This window comes from Bubalus kerabau, chromosome 23 (genome assembly GCF_029407905.1).
Source record: "Bubalus kerabau isolate K-KA32 ecotype Philippines breed swamp buffalo chromosome 23, PCC_UOA_SB_1v2, whole genome shotgun sequence".
In the NCBI taxonomy this organism is placed as follows: Eukaryota; Metazoa; Chordata; class Mammalia; order Artiodactyla; family Bovidae; genus Bubalus; species Bubalus kerabau.
The window spans coordinates 8,802,722-8,816,015 of record NC_073646.1 but is presented as its reverse complement, the minus strand read 5'-3'; the positions used below and the strand labels follow the sequence as shown (position 1 = coordinate 8,816,015).

The 13,294-nt window shown below is 47.4% G+C and overlaps 1 long non-coding RNA gene across 2 annotated transcripts; it reads left to right on the top strand.

Annotated features, from left to right (window-relative positions):
• The first annotated feature begins 1,459 nt into the window (after positions 1-1,459).
• LOC129637317 (uncharacterized) lies at positions 1,460-4,555 on the top strand. 2 transcript variants are annotated; one of them, XR_008707430.1, is made up of 4 exons: positions 1,460-1,919; positions 2,087-2,172; positions 3,008-3,759; positions 4,156-4,555. It is a non-coding gene; the product is annotated as an uncharacterized LOC129637317 (long non-coding RNA). The 2 variants fall into 2 exon arrangements; XR_008707429.1 differs by having other exon boundaries at positions 1,460-2,172.
• The last annotated feature ends 8,739 nt before the right edge of the window (positions 4,556-13,294 follow it).

Here is a 13,294-nt window from a genome sequence, read left to right as displayed (position 1 = left end):
CCTCTGTGCTATGCCCTAAGGTTTGGAAACTCCAAATGCCTAAAGGAGCTAGGCTGGTTTTGCAAACAAGTGAAGCCATTTGACTGTAAGATGATGGAATATGGTGGCATCCATAGCAACAAGTTTCCAGGCTTAGGCAACTGAAGTCGGTCCTAAACTACATTTTCTCTATTTGGCAGAGTAAGAGCACTCATAGTTGGAACTTGAGCAATTATGTGACCATGGATAAGTTGCTCAAACCCTTGTGCCTCAGTTTCCTTATCTGTTACACAGAGACAATAGTAACTATTTACAAGAATGAACACAGGTGAGTTTGAACAGGACTTGACATGTAGTATTAGACATCCAGCAAGTATTATAGGGACTTCCTAGTTGAGAGTCCTGCCAATGCAGGGAACACGGATTTGATCCCTGGTCCATGAAGATTTCGCGTGGCGAGGGGCAAATAAACCCAAGTGCCACAACGACTGAGCCCACCTGCCGGGACTACTGAAGCCCATTCACTGAGAGCCCTTGCCACAAGAGAAGCCACCACAATGAGAAGCCCCGCCACCGGCAACTAGAGAGTACCCCTGCATAGCAAGGAAGAGCCGGTGCAGTCATAAACAAATAAATAAAAACGTTTGTAAAAACCAATATTATATTGCAGGCAGATTCTTTACCAACTGAGCTATCAGGAAAGCCCAAGTATTATATACCATTGTATAATATACCATTATGATTACTGCTGCTATTCATTAGTTGCATTGCAGAAACGGGGCGGTGGGGGGCGGGCAGTAGGGCATGGCATGGGTGCACCAGCTAATCCTCACACGGCGTGATTAAAGGCATTAGCATGGAAGTGATAGAGACCCAGATCTACCACTTACTAGCTGAGTGACTCATTTACATTACGTAACATCTTTGAATTCAGCTCTCTCAAATGTAAAATGAGGGAAAATATCTACATGCATCAGTGAGATGTCTTTGGCTGTAAGGAACAAAAATGTGTATCAACCATAAGAAAATGTATCATCTCACATAGCAAAAAGCCCGGAGGGAGGGTGGGCTTCAGAAATGGCTCATCTTGAAGCTGAATCGAGGACCCAGAAACTTTTATTTTTCAGACCAAGGTTGCAGTTCTTTTGTGGCTATTGGAAGACTTCTCGTGGTAGCTGAGGCCACATGCCTTGGTGTTCATATCCAACCGAGCAATAGAGACTCACGCCCAAAATCATGGACTAAAACTCTGTCCTTTCAGTCTAATTGGTCCAATTTAAGTCTGAGAAGCCATTCACTGGGGGATGCCTGAAGCTGATTGGCTTGGGCCTGGATCCCTGACCCAATCACAGGCAGCAAAATGGGATTACCAAGTTTAGACCAATCAGAGTCCACTCTTGAAGCTGGGGGACGGGATTGGCTGGCCCTCAGTCACGTGAGCTACATGCATCTCAATTTCAAGAAAAGCCAGACTGGTTGCTGAGTAGGCAATCAACAATGACCCCCACACTGCCTCCCAGGGTTATCAAGAAGATTAAATAAGAAAATGCCTTTAAAGCACTTAGCACCGTGCCTCACACCTATTATTAAGCTTATCTGTGTTGTTAGTGGGAGCCAACTGAGTGCAGGGAACTGCTAAATTGGTTTCCAAAGGAGAACAGAGAGTCCTGGCAGGATAGATTTTTCTTTCTTTCTCTTTTTGTTTGGTACAGTTAAAAGAGAAAGAGTATAAATATTCTTAACCATTTGCCAGCTGTCAGGTGCCTTGAAGACAGACTCAGAAACTAATGTAATCATAAGGCAGTGCTTGAGAACATTCACCACCACCACCTCAAATAGTAATAGATGCAAACAAATGAAATGACTGATCTTAAGGGAGTGTGAGGCTCATGAAGCTTGAGTTTTGGAGGCCCTTACTTCTACCTTCCTAAGACCTGAGTGTAAGAGGATAATGTATTTTAGGTGATGTGTTTTCAAGTTACAGGGTCCGTTTTTTGATGCGTTAGATCAGGGGTTGGCAAACAATAGCATTTGAAGCAAACCTGGCCTGCTGTTGGTTTCCTAACAATTTTATAATGGTGATTAAATCTTTTTTTTCTTGAGGAAGACTACTCCAAAATCACATCAACTGGAATCCCTGATGTGACTTTCTCCTTTGAGTACAAACCCAAACTCACAGAGATTAGTTTGGAGGTAAGTGATTGGTGAAAACCCCTGGGAACTTCAGAGCTAAGTTCTTTCTCTTTCCTTTTCTCTCTCTCTCTGGTCTCTGAGTTGCTTGCTGCCTGGCTTTATTTTGCATGGATATTCTTGCCATGTGGCTTCCCAGATGGCTCAGTCAGTGGTAAAGAATCTGCCTGCCCACGCAGGAGACGTGGGTTCAATCCCTGGTTTGGGAAATTCCTTGGAGAAGGAAACGGCAACCCACTCCAGAATTCTTGCCTGGGAAATCCCATGGACAGAGGAGCCTGGCGGCTACAGTCCATGGGGTCACAAAAGAGTCGGACACGCCTTAGAGCCTAAAACAACAACAACAGCAACACAGCATTACACCGAGGAACTGCGATCATTCACTCCATTCCCATCAATGTTATCACTGAGGGTAGTGTGAACCAGAGAAGGGACATTTCAGTTTACACAAGGTTACCCTGTATTTGCACAGCAGATCAATCAGTATTATGAAATCACAGACCTGATATAAAATAATCCTACCCCCCACATTCCTGGGGTGAGGAGTGTTACAGGGGAGGGAGAAAGTGCCACATTTACCGTGTTGCTGGTTATGGCTCATCATCTTGGGCCTTCTGACCCAGAAAGGCCTGGAGTCAGAAGGTCTAGCAGGACTGATTTAGGGCTCATCAAAGGGATCTCTTTTAATTTACCCGCAGAGGCTCCTCCTTGTGGAAGCTTCTCTCAGTGCTGCCAGAGCCTCTTTCCTAGAATAGCTGCAGCTCAGGGGGTGGAGGTGGGTATATTCTCATCCATCAACTGCAGAGAATCCGACATCATTTTTCATCACTACCTCCAGGGACTCCAGCACCACGCCACTCCCTTTAGTAGACTGGATGTCATCGGCATCTCACCTCCCAGTGGTGTTCAGCAAAAATGTCTCCCCGTCAACCCAGGAGAATGACAGCTGTAACCAAATGCTTCCTCCGTCCTTGTCAAGAGTCAGCTGGGGCAGGAAGGCAGCCAGCTTGAGCAAAAGGGAGAGCTCACACTCGGGAGATGGGAGCACCTCGCCGAACCTAAAGACCTCAGGAGGGTCCAGAAGTGGAAAGCCATCAGAAACACAGAACGGATCTGCATTTCAAGAGCATCTTGGCTCAGTTTCTGTCTGCAAGTTGCATGCCTCCTTTCTCTCTCCAGCTTGACTCCCTGTGCTCCTGGACCACTCCAGGGACTGTGGCAGCTTCAGAGCTCAGTCCTACCACACAGAGTCTTTCTCTCAACCTCTCTGTGTGCCTGGTAGTGGAGGAAGGGTGGCCACGGATGGTTAGGCAGGTTCCACCCTGCGCAAGGGCCCCTGAGCAATGAAGCCCCTGGAGGGTTGAACCCTAGTCCCTCCTGTGTTTATCAAGCCATTCATTAAGGGTGAGGCTGCATCTACCCACTGGGAAGGTCTTCCTCTAATTCTGCAAAGCTGTTGGATGGATTAGTGATACCCAGAGCAAACTTTTCTCTGAACTCATCCTCCAACTGCGGCCCTTGAATTTAAAGGAAATTCTCTTTCTCCACTACTTGCAACTTGACTGAGCTTGTTGATCGAGGTACCAAAGGGTAAGGGTGTGCTGGGACTAGATCTGTCTTAAAATCTAAATCTTGGTGTCTGCTCACCCTGCAGCAGTGCCTGGAGAGACTGGTGGAGCCCACCTCATGGATCCCAGGGCTACTCCTCTCCCTTCCTGGGTCTGGGTGGTTCAGCTTTTCCTTGGATTCTCTGATCTATCCTCTCTCCTTCCAACAAATGGCTATTTTTTTACTTAAGATAAAGTTGTGTGCTGCCTAGAACCCTTAGAACAGAAGAATCCTAACTTATAACAACAGCAACAACAAACATATTTCGAGCACTCACTGTGTGCCAGGCACTGTTCAAAGCACCTTATGTGTAAATTCATTTTCTCCTTACAACAGCCCTATGAGGTAGATACTAATGTAACTATTCCCATTGCACAGATGTGAAAACTGAAGCCTGGGGAGGAGACGCGACGTGCTCAGGACCACCCAGGTGTTAAGGAGTAGAGCTTGGATCTGGAGTCAAGCAGCCTCAAAGTGTCCAGAATTCACATTCTTCTTTAGTCTCAGTTCCAAATTCCCAGGAAAATGATTCCACTTGGCCTTAATGAGTCAGATATACAACCTCAGTTCAGGGACTTCTCTGGTGGTCCAATGGCTAAGACTCAGGGCTCCCAATGCAGGGGGCCTGGGTGTGATCCCTGGTCAGGGACGTAGATCCTGGATGCAGCAACTGAAAGAAAAAAAGATCCTGCGTGCCCCAAGGAAGAGACGAGATCTGTTGTGCCGCAGCTAAGACCTGGTGCAGCCAAATAAATAAAAATAATTTTTTAAAAAAGGGGGACCTACCCATCTGCATTTTTTTAAAAAACACCCCAGGCGTTCTTGTGCTTATTACGTTGAAAACTGCCCTCTCTTTGTAGCGAGCCTCTGAAGGGAGAAGAAAATTGCAGTCTTTGGGATGTCCTGAGCATCTTGGCGTAAGGCAGATCAGTGGTAGGGACGGACATGCCCGCTCTGTCTCCTTTCTGCCCCCGCTGCAGCCTGGCGCCCCTCTCATGGCACATGTGCAGAGCCAAGGCTGAGCCATGGGTGTGAATCAGCTCTTGGACTGCCCAGGAGTCAGTGAGTGTTTCTTGGTTTCTAGTCTGGCAGTTCAGTCCGACGGAGCCAGAGCTGGTTCCTCTGGCCCCCGGGGATAAAGGCTCACCCGCTGCCAGTCTAACAAGATGACAGCTATACAAGAAGGAGCATCAGATTACCTTTATCCAGTTTGTTTCACTTTAATTTCATATTCAGTGCTCCCATTTCATTTAGTCTGTGTTTCCCAACTTTGCCATCTCTCTTTTTTTTTTTTGATGTTCTTTCTCAAGCATTTATCAAGCAGAGTAGAAAGGTTTTTGTTTTTACATATACAAATCATATGTATAATATATATTTTAGAAGACATAAATTTTTACCTAACTAAAAAATTTATGACATATTGATTCCACTTGTTTGACTTAGTATGAATAGAACACTAAATTTCTATTTTACTAGAAATTTTAATATCTATTTTAAATTTTAATATCTATTTAAAAAAAATAGATATGTAACAAGCAACAAAAATTTATTGTATAGCACAGGGAACTATGAGTTCATATCTTGTAATAACCTATAATGGAAAATAATTCCAAAAATAGTATATGTATATATGTATGAACAAATCACCTTGCTGTGCACCTGAAGTGTTGTAAGTCAACTGTGCTTAGTTGCTCGGTCATGTCCAACTCTTTGTGACCCCATGGACTGCAGCCCACCAGGCTCCTCTGTCCATGGGGCTTCTCCAGGCTAGAATACTGGAGTGGGTTACCATGACCTTTTCCAGGAGATCATCCCAACCCAGGGATTGAACCCAGGTCTCCCGTATTGCAAGCAGATTCTTTACCATCTGAGCTACCAGGGAAGCCCAAGTCAACTGCACTTCAATAAAATATATAAAGAAAAAAAAAGAGAGAGAGAAAGAAGGCGAGGAGGAGGAGGAGGAGCAAGCCTCCGCCCTACCTCCCTGCAAGCAGCAGGCTGTGTCCCCTACAGGTGGCACCTGGAGTGAAGGAAAACCCTGCCTCAGTTTTTTCCCTGGGAGACTTTTATCCCTTGCCCCACCCTCCTGGGAAAACACCAATTCTTCTGGCATCACCTGAGCTGGGCATTGCACGGAAATCAAGAGTGTAGATTGCAGAGCCAGGTTCAATCCCTGATTCTGCTGTGTTATGCTGGCAAGTTACTGAATTGCGCTGTTCCCTCAGTTTCACAGAGGCCTGCCCCTCATGCGTCAGACGGAGAGGTGAATGAGTTAATATACGTCAGGGACCCAGTGCACCTGATGCCTGTGAGACAGAAAACAAGGAAGAAGTGTTTTTTGGTACCGTCAGCAGTACTAATATTGAAGGTAGTTATTAATGTTCTCCGTGTGTGTGCGCACGCTTAATCGCTCAGTCGTGTCCGACTCTGCAATCCCATGAACTGTGGCCTGCCAGGCCCCTCTGTCCATGGGGATTCTCTAGGCAAGAATACTGCAGTGGATTGCCATGCCCTCCTCCAGGGGATCTTCCCTCCTCCAGGTCTCCCGCATTGCAGGCAGATTCTTTACCATCTGAGCCACCAAAGAAGCCCAAGCTCTTCCCAAATCCATGAACCAGTGTGAAAGCTTTAGATGTATGTTATAGTCTTCATAAAAACCCAATAGGGGGACTCCCCTGGTGGTTCAGTGGTTAAGACTCCATGCTTCCAATGCCAGGGGGGACATGGGTTTGATCCCTGGTCAGGGAACTAAGATCCTACTGCTGCGTGGTGTGGCCAAAAAATACAATAAATAAAATAAAAACCCAACAGATTCTGGAACAACTGGATAGTGGTGATCAGTTCAGTTCAGTCGTGTCCGACTCTTTGTGACCCCATGAATCGCAGCACGCCAGGCCTCCCTGTCCATCACCGACTCCCGGAGTTCACTCAGACTCACGTCCATCGAGTCAGTGATGCTACAATAAATAAAATAAAACCCCAATAGGTTCTGGAACAACTGGATAGTGGCGATGGCTGCCCCACATTGTGAGTGTGCTTACTGCCAGAAGCTTGTGCATGGTGCAGTTTAAAATGGGGAAATGTCACATCTTTATGTTATGTATATTTCACATCCCTCCCCCAACACACACCCAAAGTCCACTAGGGTAGGAGGTATTGCGATCATTCCTTTATTACAAATGAGAGAAACTGAGGTCAAAGAGCCCCTGTGCCTGCCCCAGGGTCCCAGGGCTGGGAGTGGCTCAGCCTGGATTTTATCCCAACATGCTCCGCACTACTGGGAATACAAAGACCCACTGGGCTATGTTTCTGTCCCCTTGTACCTCCCTCCTTTTATTCTTTCATTCGACAGCCATGAGTGGTACCCCTACTATGTGCCAGGTCCTTTACCAGACGCTGGGGATTCAACAGACAGCAAGAGAGATGATCCTCAAACGCTAGCCCAAAGGAACGCACACTTACCCCCTGGGCTGGTGCTGAGATGAAAGGTGCCAGGAGAGGAGATGACAACTGGTGTGAACCAGTCAGAGCACCTGGGAGACAGCGTCATGGATGAAGTGAAAGAGTCAGGGGTGAAAGATGCTAGGAGTCCCCTTAGGGAGGTGGGAGGGGAAGAATGGTCCTGGCAGAGGAAGCAGCCACTCATGCAAAGGCCCTAGGGCCCGTGTGGCCGGTGAGAGGGCGTGGGAGAGACAGGAAGCCAAGGGCAGAGAGGACCATGCAGGCTGCCCCTGGGGAAGCTTTGCCTTTGTCCTAAGGGTAATAGGGGTCTTTTGGGGTTGAAGCCGGGAAACATAACCTATTTCACCACCCCCAGAAGAGCCCACCTCTCCCCAGCCTTGACGTCCCACCAGCAACAATGAGGAGGGCCAGAAGTCCTGCAAGACCCCTCCTCTCCCTCATCCCCCACACCACCATGCCTCACCTGTCCCTCAGCCCTCTACCTGTACCCTCCCCAGCCTGCCCTCCTCCCTGCTTTATTCCTCTCCAGAGACCCCTGGGACCCTGTGTATCTTACTTCTCAGCTTGTCTCTTCCCCTAGAATGAAGGTTGCTCAAGGCCAAAGACTTTGTCTCCCCGGTGCCCCCAAACAGGACTGAGCATCCCATAGGTGCTCATCTATCAGGCACCCAACTGTTGAAAGGAGTCCTAATGCCTCATGCAGGTGGCAAGGGGGCAAAAGTGAGGGGCCAGAGCTTCCCTGGTGGTCCAGTGCTTAGGAATCCACCTGCCAACGCAGGGGACATGGGTTCGATCCCTGGTATGGCAAGATTCCACATGCCGCAGAGCAGCTAAACCTGAGCGCCACAACTACTAAAGCCCTTGTACCTAGAGTCCGTGCTCTGCAGAGAAGAGAAGCCACCGAAATGAGAAGCCTGCACAGCCAAAACTAAATTAAAATAAAAAAAAAAGAGTAGGGGGCCAGGTGAGGATCTGCTGTGGGGTTCTGAGTGGGGGCACTGACGCTTGGGCTGCAGAAAGTGAAAGTGTTAGTCACTCAGTCGTGTCCGACTCTTTGCGACCCCATGAACTGTGTAGCCCACCAGGCTCCTCTGTCCATGGAATTCTCTAGGTAAGAATACTGGAGTGGGTTGCCATTTCATTCTCCAGGGGATCTTCTCAACCTAGGGATAGAACCCACATCTCCTACATGACAGACAGATTCTTTACAATCTGAGCCACCAGGGAAGCACAAAAACGGGAACATTCCACAGTGATGGGAGCAGTCCTCGAAAAGCTTATGAAAGTGTCTTGGCCCAAGAGAGGACAGTTTTCCTGATTGGAGAAGGCCCAAGGTCAACCTGGGTGTGATAACGGGGCTGAGATTAGAAGTCTAATCCATCTCCACCCAGCAGGACATATCTGATGGCACCCACCAGACCCTTCCTGGACCCCTCCTGTCTTCCTGCAGCTCACACAGAAGCCAGCCTCCAGGCGTTTGCCCTCCAGCTCTTTCACTCCTTAAGGCAGAGCATCTGCTTCTCCTCCCTCCTGGTCTAGCTTCAAGGCTCAGCTTCAAAGTCAAGCCCTCACAGAAGTGTTGGAGGTGAGAGAATGGGAGGGACTTAGGGGAAGGGAGTAGAGAGAAGCCAATCTGATTCTAAGGTCAAAACACAAGAGTTCTTCCCATTCATTCATTCACCAAACTGCTATTGTGTGTGTGAGTTGCTCAATTGTGTCCAGCTCTTTTTGACCCTATGGATCATAGCCTGCCAGGCTCCTCTCCCGATGGGATTCTCCAAGCAAGAATACTGGAGTGGGTTCTATGTCCTCCTCCAGGGGATCTTCCTGACCCAGGGAACAAACCCAGGTCTCCCGCATTGCAGGCAGATTCTTTACCCCCAGTCATATGCAGGCTTTGGGGAGACAAAAAGAGACAGAGGAAATTCTTTCTGCTTTGTGGAGCTGACAATCAATAGCCGGGAGATGGATATTAACTATCAGAACAAATTAGGATTATTACTACTACCACAGGGGACTTCCCTGATGGCTCAGGTGGTAAAGAATCTGCCTGCAATGCAGGAGATCCAGGTTTGATCCCTGGGTCAGGAAGATCCCCTGGAGAAGGGAATGGCAAACCACTCCAGTATTCTTGCCTGGGAAATCCCATGGACAGAGGAGCCTGGCAGGCTACCGTCCATGGGGTCACAAAGAATCGGACACAACTGATTGACTCAACAACAACAACGATTATTATTATTATTTTGAATAGTCTGTATGAGGGTGAAGTGACCTCACTGCACGTCAGAGTCTGAAGGAGACATTCTAGAAACACAGGGCTCCCTGCCCAGCCAGTGCCCAGGTTCTCTAAGCATTGCTCTGTTCTATCTGCAGAGTGACGCTGGGGCCAGCATGACTGTCTCCGTTGCTAAGAATCCAAACACTGAGGCACAGGGAGCTCCACCCCTCACCCCTGACCAAGAGCAGGGGTGGCGGGCAGAGATACCAGGGCTGCTGGATGCTTACCTCCCACTGCCCCTCCTTAGAAGACGTTCCTGGACCACCCTCTCTTCCCCTCAGCCTGCCTTGCTTCTCTTCCTGGCACTTTGAGATGTATCTATTTTTTAATCCGACTCCTCCAGGAGAATGTAGGGCCAAAGGAAACTTGCTGATGACTCAGCCCCTGCTGCTGCACACACCCGAAAATAATTGGATTTGGAAAGAAAGGCATTCAGTTGACTTTGATTAGCCCTTTAAAATCATAACCATTCTGGGAGCTCTCCTATTGACTGAAACCCTTGCTAGACTTGGCTGGGTTCACATTCTTGTTCCTAAGGCTGAGCACATAGTAGGTGCTCAGTAAAGACCTGGTGAGGAAATGGATGAGTGAAACCACTGGGGACTTTCCTTTCACTGCTCAATTATATCCCCTCTATCCACTTTTTCCTCCTCTCTCCTTCCCCCATTCTTTCCTGACCTCCTCAACTTTTGAGGCCCTGTTCCATGTCTTGCTCTTATGCAGAGCCTCAGATAACAAACTAAAAGTGACACAAAGTTCACAATAGTGGGGTCAATAGAATCTGTTTTTTAAATTCCCTTTAAGGGAATTCGATGGTGATAGTGGTTCGGACTTGGTGCTTTCGCTGCGGGGGTCCCCAAGCTGTGTTGGCACAGCCAAAATGAAAAAAATGAAAAAAAATTCCCTTTAAGATAATGTGTTGTGTTGTGCTTAGTCACTCAGTCGTGTCCAACTCTTTGCAACCCCATAGACTGTAGCCAGCCAGGATACTCTGTCCATGGGGATTCTCCAGGCAAGAATACTGGTGTGTGGGTTGCCATGCCCTCTTCCAGGGAATCTTCAACATTATTTTATGTAATTATTTTTCCATCTCTTGCTTCTTTTTTCAGCTTTGGTGTATGTAATATGGGCTTCCCAGGTGGCTCAGTGGTGAAGAGTCTGCCTGCCAATGCAGGAGACACAGGTTTGATCTCAGGGTCAGGAAGATCCCCTGGAGAAGGAAATGGCAACCCACTCCAGTATTCTCACCTGGAAAATTCCGTGGACAGAGGAGCCTGGCAGGCTATAGTTCACAGTGTTGCAAAGAGTCAGACATCACTGAGCGACTGACCACTCAGTCATACTTAATATAAAAATTGTACATTTAAAAAAATATATTGTTTATGTATTTGTCTTCACTGGGTCTTGATTGTGGTTTGTGGGATCTAGTTCCCTGACCAGGGATCAAACCCGAGCCCCCTGCTTTGGAAGTGAGAAGCCTTAGTCCCTGGACCACCAGGGAAGTCCCCCAAATCATGCATCTTTAATGTATTTATCTTGGGAGTTTGGACACACACATATATACCCACGATACCATTGCCACACTCAAGGGAACAAAAATATTCATCACCTCCCAAAGATTTCTTGTGTCCCTTCTTTTTTTTCTTTCTTTCTTTTTCTTCTTTTGTAGTAAAAACACTCACCCTGAGATCTGCCTTCTCCACAAGTTTTTAAGTGAGTGACATGCGTGCGTGCTCACTCAGTCATGTCTGACTCTTGGCGATCCCATGGACTACAGCCCACCAGGCTCCTCTGTCCCTGGGATTTCCCAGGCAAGAGTACTGGAGTGTGCTTCCACTGTCACCTCCGGGGGAGCTTCCTGACTCGGGGATCGAACCCAAGTTTGTGCATCTCCTGCCTTGGCAGGCGGGTTCTTGACCACTGAACCACCCGGGAAGCCCAAGTTCACGACACCATGATGTTAACCGCAGGACCTAGGTTGCACAGCAGGTCTTTGGAATTTTCTCATCATGCAGTTAGACCAAAGCTGGAGCAGGGAATAATCCATTCTGTGGGGAGTGAGGCAGGCGTAGAGTGTGAAGAGCGGGGCTACTGGAGAAGCCTTCTGAAAGGGCAGAAATCTGAGAAATACTCTGAAAAATGTCCAGAATTTCATCTCCTGTGGGCCATGGAAACTGCTGGAACAAAAGTGTGGAGGTAGAGTGAGACAAATATTGTATAATATTACTTACATGCGGAATCTTAAAAATACAACAAACTATCAAATATGACAAAAAAGGGGCAGACTCAGGGATACAACACACTAGTGGTTACCAGTGGGGGTGAGGGTGGGAGAGGGGCTATGAGGGGAACTAAGTCTCTTCAGTCATGTCTGACTCTTTGGGACCCCATGGACTAGAGCCCACCAGGCTCCTCTGTCCATGGGATTCTCCAGGCAAGGATACTGCAGTGGGTTGCCATGCCTTCCCCCAGGCGATCTTCCCCACCCAGGGATCGAACCCACATCTCGTATGTCTCCAGCATTGGCAGGTGGGTTCTTTACCACTAGCGCCACCTGGGAAGCCCCATGGGGGGAGCGGGAGATACAAAGTATTCGGTGTAAGATAGGCTAAAGGATGAGATATTGCACAACACAGGTGATATAGCCAATTTTTTTAGTATTTGTTTATTTATTTGGCTTCATTGGGTCTTAGTTGTGGCACATGGAATCTTTGCTGCATTTTGTGGGATCTTTGGTTATGGTGCATGGACTCTCCAGTTGTGGCGCTTGGGTTCAGTAGTTGTCCAGTTCAGTCGCTCAGTCGTGTCTGACCCTTTGCGACCCCATGGACTGCAGCACGCCAGGCCTGCCTGTCCATCACCAACTCCCGGAGTTTACTCACACTCTACTCAACTCCCGGAGTTTACTCAACTCAGTAGTTGAGGCATGTGGAATGAGTTGCTCTGTAGCATCTGGGATCTTAGTTCCCAGACCAAGGATCAACACTTCGTCCCCTGCATTCGAAGGTGGATTTTTAACCAGTGGACCACCAGGGAAGTCCCAGCCCATATTTTATAATAATTGGAAGTGGAAAATAGTCTTTCAAGTTGTATACAATTTTTAAAAATATAATAGGAAACTAAAATGCAAAAAAGAAATAAAAAAGTAAGGCAGTGACTGACATTAGAAGAACTCCAAGTACCCTGGGTAGCTAAGCATGAGGGGTTTTGTAGGGAGTGGCAGTTTGTCAGGCCAGCAAGTCCTTTTTGAAGTACTTATGACTCAAGTGGCTGCATATTTAACTAATGGTTATATCTGCAGCAGATTTTGCATCAGCACTAGAAGGGTTTTATTTTTCACCTTTATTGAGGTATAATTTACACATCATAAAATTAACCCATTTAAAGTGTACAATCCAATGATTTTTTGTAAGTTTACCGACATGCACTTCCACTATAATCTAATTTTAGAAACTTTCCATCACTCTCAAAGGATCCCTTGGGTCCATTTACAGTTAATCCCGTTTGCTCCACCAGCCCCGGGCAACCACTAATCCACTCTCTGTCTCAATGCATTTGCTTATTCTGGACATTTCATATAATTGCAATCCTATTCCGTGTGGTATTTTGCATCTGGCTTCTTTCACTGAGGGTTTTTCCAGAGGCTCCTTGGTAAAGAATCTGCCTGCACTGCAGGAGACTTGGGTTTGACCGCTGGGTTTGGAAGATCCCCTGGAGAAGGGAATGGCAACCCACTCTAGTATTCTTGCCTGGAGAATTCCTATGGACAGAGCAGCC